The sequence below is a fragment of the Opisthocomus hoazin genome, chromosome 20 (genome assembly GCF_030867145.1).
Source record: "Opisthocomus hoazin isolate bOpiHoa1 chromosome 20, bOpiHoa1.hap1, whole genome shotgun sequence".
NCBI classification, from domain to species: domain Eukaryota; kingdom Metazoa; phylum Chordata; class Aves; order Opisthocomiformes; family Opisthocomidae; genus Opisthocomus; species Opisthocomus hoazin.
The window spans coordinates 14,814,416-14,821,274 of NC_134433.1; positions in this window are offsets into that span (position 1 = coordinate 14,814,416).

Sequence of the window (6,859 nt, forward strand, 5' to 3'; positions counted from 1 at the left end):
GCCGCCCCCGCGCGGCAGCGCCCCCTGCTGCGCCGCCGCCGCCTCCGCGCCACGGCGGAAGGGGCGGCCGGGCGCGGACACCGCGGCGCCCCCTGGCGGGCCCGCCGGCAGGTGGCGCCGCGCAGCCCGGCCCTCCCGCCGGGACAGCGAGGGGTCCCGCCGGGGAGTCCCCGGGATCCCCCGGCCGTGCCGAGGCGGTGTTCACGCTCGCGGCCGGAAAACTCTTACAGCCGTTCCCTGCACACCGGCGGGCTCTGTGCGTTTCATTCTTACAGCTGAGATTCCAGGCACGGCTTTATCCGCCACCCACCGCCACCTGCAGCCCCCCGAGCCCTCTCCTGCTGCGAGCTTACACCAGCCGGAACCACTCCTGATTGCTGCAAAAATACTGCCACTGTCAGTAAAATGGAGATAATTCGCTTCAGTACTGCAAGTACTTCGGGTTCCCCTCCATTAACTACATTAAAGTCCACAGCATTTAAAAACTAGAAATATATCAACAAAGCTTTGAAGTTCTCGAGCGCCTCGGGATTTGAAAACCTGTTACCAACGTTAATGAATTAATCCTCACTAATCCAGTAAAACAACCATCTCTTCCTATTTCACCGGTGTTTGTACCATCAGATCAATCATCGGTTCATCAGCCAGAATTAAGAAATCCCGCTTTAAAAATCTGTCCATTATGTTTTGTAACAGAGTATTTTATACAAGCACATTTGCCACATATAGGATGAAACGTGTATCTTCAGGTGCACAAAGGAGGCAAAGACTAACTTGAGCTTTAATCCAATCCAAAAACACCACGAGGTATCCCCCTGTCCCTTCTAATTAACATACAAAGCACGGCACGCACAAATGGGGGTGAACAGGTTTTTTGAATTACTTTTTAATACCAAGTAGCCAGAATTAAAGGAAACTGACTTGAAACCACTGATAAAAAAATGACAAAATAATATTGTCATATCTACACCATCACAGGGACAACTAAAGTCTAGTACTTCTGAGAAGTACGATATCCCCATTTCATACGCAAATAAACGTAGCCAGAGACATTATCGCGCAGGGATTAGTACCAGACAATACAGGTGATGCTTTCTTCAACAATTTAGAGTGGAGACTCATAGGCTAGCTCAGGAACGGAACCAAACAGTAGACTCCTACCTTTATGCCTTATGTAAACATATTCTAGGTAGTCTGGCATTTGTAAAGAAGGGGAAAAAAGGGAAAAAAAAACTAGTTATGATGGCAGACACTCCTGCTCAAAGTCCGAGGTATTTCTGTCTCTTCACATCTAAGTATTGCTTTTGCATTTTCAAATGGAACAAAGTACCTCGCTTCTGTCAATACTAGCTTTTACAATCAAGAAAATAGCACCACATATAAATCATACCTACACTCACAAATTTAATCAAATTACAATACATTAAAGATGTTTTTGCATGGAACAACTACATTCCTAAAACCGCCGCTGCAAAACAAAAGTGCTTCAAGATTTACAGGGCACACCACCAGCAGATCCTCCAGCAACTCAAACCACATTTCCTAATTTTCTCCTGAAGTTCCTTAGCTCACAAGAAGCTTTGATTCAGCTAAACCAGTTGTTTGCAGAAATAGGAACATGTATACAAGAGCTGAAGGTGCAGGGAGAAAAACTTTCAATAAGGATTATGCTTGATGGAAAGTAGTGCTGCAGTTCCCGCACTCCAAGGCCTCCCTAACAGGCAGTAACTGAAGCGCAGGGTAGCACGTTCTCATGCACCTCTCTCTCTCGTACATAAAAACGGGGAGTGCTTTCATCATTGTGATACTTTGGGGAAGCAAATGCTAAGCAGAAACTGTCCGTGGTTCCCCCACTATTTCCAAGACAGAAGATTCTGAAGTTAGGTTACGTGGCTTATGAAAATGAAAAGCATTTTTAATATAAGAGTTACAATCATTTAATGTAAAACGTTTCTAAACCAAATACAATCAGATATTTACTTCACCTTGATGATGGTTTATTCTCATTTTGGCTAACAGCTACTGAAATAAATCAGTTTCAGAGTGGCTGTACACACATTATGATTGCTTGGTCCAGTTCAACTAACTGAAATAATTTCTCAAAATTAAAGGCCACAATTTCTTTTGTGTATGAAAAGCTTTTAGTTTTAACTGCAGTTCAAAAAAAATCTCAAATAGGCTTAAGCTAAATTAAATTAGTTACATTTTGAAAAAAGAATGACCCCATCTTTAGCCAAAATAGATTAAGCAGCTGTAGTTTAAACCCAGATGACTCCTTAGATTAGCTGACATCGGGAGAAAAGCGTCATGACTTCCACAAATTATTTTACTTTCTAATGCTTGCTAATGCATCATGCAGCCTGCTAGATCTAGCCATCAGCGATCTCACTAGGGTATCTTTGAGGATCACCTATCCCTCAAAGACTGAAAAGCAAAAAGAAGAAAAAGAAACAGCCAAAGCAGAACAAGATGCACAAGGTCAGGTCCCTGGAGCTCAAATACTGCAGAAAGGAGAGGTACGTTGCAGCAGAGACAGAAGAACCGAGAGACAGTCCTGTGCACCAATGCACTGCACTGCTCCTCAAGTAACGCCTCCTGTGAATCTGAAATGAAACATGTACAGGTCCACACTCAACCAAGCGAATAAACAAGTCTGCCTTCTCAGCAGGAGTGGCAGGGAAGAAGGCTCACACAGGTACTGACATTTTTCACAGCAGGACTCCTTCCCCTCAGCTGCATCGGACAATAAAAAGAACTGACACAGGCACATTCAGCTTCACCTCAACTCCACACCACGAGCCAGTGCTGGGTGGCCAGCATCCCGCTCTCTCTTTCCTAGTAGCATGCTTCACTTAAAGTTATGTTCTGTAAAAGCCACGATTAATTTTGTCTGACAGATGAAAAATACCAAATTATCAATAGCTCAGATACATAAGAAGCTCACAACCTGAGCACAAACTTCTTCATCACAGAACAGCAGAAAGCAGCACTGCCCACCCGGCTCTGGCAAACCTACGTTCTTAAAGCCATCTTCATTTGTAAAGCACCTCAGCTGATTTTGGCCATTAATCTTCAGGTCTTACTGCTTACAGCCACATAATAATGTTTCTCTTTCCTCCATCCCCTAAGTAAGCTCCAACAAGCCAAGCTGATAGTGACCAAAGGTTCTTCCAGCTCTTACGGCTCTTGCATAGCCTACACGAAACGTGTCTGTCATCTCAGCAATAGTCTCACATAAAATGTGACAATCTCATCTAAAAGAAGAAAATTGAATGGAACGTTAGCCACGTTTTTGCAGGTTTTTCCCTAGCCAATGTAGGGGTGCAGGACCTGACCACGCAAGGAGCTAACACCCTCTGGGTCTGATGGGAGTATAACCGCAGTTTCTTCATATTCCCTGAGGTACGACCATAATGGCATTGCTTTAATATTTCATCCAGAATGTGACTACTGAACTGATGTGCATGAAGAATACAAAGATGAAAATGTATTTATCCGGGCTGCAGTAAACATGAAAGAAAAAAAAATACCAGCATTGGAAAAAGATCTGGCAAGTTCATGTGAATGCTCTGCATTTAGCTCTTGTTTTAGAGCAACAGTCTGTTATGTTGGCTCCTCTACAGTTTAATGATTTCCTGTTAAGAATTTATAATTAGAAGCCTCCAACAACTTCCCCATAAACTATTTTCAAGGTTCCTTTAATATCCACATCAAGGAGATATAGTAGGTTCATATGTTATCCATGTCAGTTCACTTCCTTCCCACTTCAAAATAAGCACATCACAGGAAAATTAAGCAGGTTTTTTATTGTTTTCTTAGAACAATTTTTCCCCCACTATGTCCAGCTACAGTAATTAAAAAAATAAAGCTGTTCACATATACAAGCTCACATTTTAACCACGACAAAACAAGAACCACTGGTCTAGTCTGAAAAGCCTAAACTATGCTAGGTTGTGACCCAAATCCAAATTTCCCATTGATGAGTTAGCTTGAATCTTCAACTCCATTTACACCGAACTTCATCTATGTGAACACGACAATTTCACAAACGCTTTTTTGCTCTTTGACAAGTACCTTACCTTCAATGAAAACATGCAAACAATAATCCTGCACTGGCAGCATGTGGAGCAGATTTGCCCTTTTTCATCTATGCTTTCTAGAATCACATTCCTACAAAACAGATTTATTTAGTACTTTCCGCTTGTACATCTCAAACTATATAGCACTGCTTATTCTTTTGACTCAGAAACAATATAATCATTGCAGTAGTTATAGGACTACACCACACTGACAAAATTATTTGAAATAAGCATACAAAAGGCAGAGCATCTGCCAACAGACATCCCATCTCGGTTCCTCACTGGGGCAATGAAAGGACTCACAAACACCTATCACTTTCCAGCAAAAATCAGCATCTTTACCTATCCACCAAACATGCTCGTTATGTGAATGCTTTCTAATTATATTCAGCTAAAAAGGAGTCAGGTGAAACTGTAGTTGACAACCTAGGAACACACTAGTGAAAAAATGTAGCAGTAAAAGAGGCGATCGTGCTGCTTCTTGTGCAAGGTCTAACAAACATACAGCTCCTAATTCGGCTGCAATATAAATCTGCACGCACAACTGGAAAAAAAAAACCAAAAAACCAACAAAAACCCCTTTCAGTCTGCAGCTCAGCCACAGAGTCAAAAATTGTGAGACAAAGACAACACTGCTCCTTCCTGCAGTAATTTGCAGACCAAACTGACTCATTAGTCACGAAACCACGGTTTCGCATACAGGTTTGAAAAAGCTCACGCGAACAATCCACGCTAGCAGAGGTGAACTTCAGCAATTCACCCTTGTCCAGAAATAGTAACTTGGTACTAATATCTGGTTGGGGTTTTCTTCTTTAATGGTTTTGAAGAGGTTTTTTGTGGTGCAGAACAACATCAGGCTCCAGTCACACTCTATTGAAAATACACAACCATCTTCCTCTGCAGATGTAAAATTTCTTCTGTATGAACTTCTTCAACAGAGGGAATTCTGACATCCAAGAGATTGTTTGATCTCTAGGGACAGTTTTTATAACGGAAGGCTATGATTAGATTTTCTTTATACATTTACCCATTATTAGGCTTGTCTGCATCCCCATCCACCACAACGATCCACAGATGTGCAGAGCCATTGCACTCCATACGTCTTACATGTGAGTTGTTCAGACACCCAGATGCATCTTCAAAAGCGAAGATTACAGAAGACAGACTGGCTGAATGCTTTCACCTAAACAACATACATTGCCATTCTGCTTTCAGACACTGGCAGTATTTGTAAATGTCCTTTAAATGTTTCCCTATACAAAAAAGACAAAAGAAAAGAGAGATATCAACAAAGATAAGAATATCCATCAGAACCTCTGCCAACAAGTACTGGAGTCAGAAAGGTTTTCTAACATCTGCAACTATTAATGAGTAATTGCATTAAAATAATTTACGGATGTGAAAAGCACATCACTGAATGGAGCCATTTCGCTAATAAGTTCCCAGTACAGCTTAAGGAAAAAAATCCACTCGACAAACAGGATACCTCAAGTTTAAAGGCGTTTGGAGAACTAGTCAATTATTTAAGAAAACAGACTTTTGTAAGTCTATTTTGCCAGCTACGTTTCTTTGAATGGTTACCTACCATCTCAACATTAAACACACATATGCTGAATTGAGGACTCTGCCAGCTCTCTAACAATACCTTTAAGCACAAAATATATTCTATCTACAGCAGAAGACAACCAAGCTGCTCAATACATAAATACATCAAGCCATACGCTACTAATAAATAACATATGCTACTATATCTAAATTTTATTTCTACCTAGAAATTAAATCACTTTTGCCATAAAGATTATTCCTCAGGCTCTACCAAAATGAATTACAGACTGAATACATAACATAGCGTACTACAGAGAGGGTTTATGCCAGGTCCTTTTTTTACAGATATGTTTATTTATTCTCCTTGAATATGCACACTATGCTTTTGTCTACAAAAAATTACAAGACAATAAAAGGTGCAGCCTAGCTAATGTTTCAAGACATAGTAACTTATCAAGATAAAGTCCATTGCCACAGCCCTGTCTTGAAAGTATATTTACCTTAGCCAGTGCTTTCAGAAATCTCATTAGATAATTTATTTTAAAGCAAAATAAAGAACATTATAAGTCCAAGAATTACCATTTTCCATATATTATCAATACTTTTCCCCTCACACATGGGAAAGCTGCTTTACCTGTGCCATCCTAACAAGCCTCTAACCCTTCTGAAGCAGCTCTCTAGAAAGTAACTGAGGTAAATAGCCTCTGCCTCTCGGGGGGCTAATTGCCAATAGAAACCAGCTGTCTTTCCTCGACTGAAAAAAATCCACACCGTCTCAGAAAATAAAAGAAAAACCTGAAGCCACCAATAGGCAAAAGGAAAAGGAGGACAAAACAGCCTTCCACGGTCTGTTTATGTCACATTCCTTTCTTCCCACCCCGTAACATTTCTTTCTGCAAGTAAAGAACAAAGAATAACATCCCTTCACAAAACGGGGGGAGGGAGGAATAGCCACAATTTACGACTATTAAAAACAGTCCCCAAAGTGAAACAGCAGCTCTGCCTCCTGTATTTTTAAAAATAAAAAAGAACAAACAATAAGTCACAGCAGCAGTCCTACACTAGCTAAGAAAACCAAAATAAAACTTGACAGAAGGAGAAATATTTCCTAGTATAGTTAGTGCATCTAGGATTTGGGGGTTTTTTTTAATCCACGTGTATGATAAAAAGTGTGAAAAATGCAAAATATTTAACTCTGAATAAAAGTTTTGCCCAAGACCATGCTAGAGCAGTGA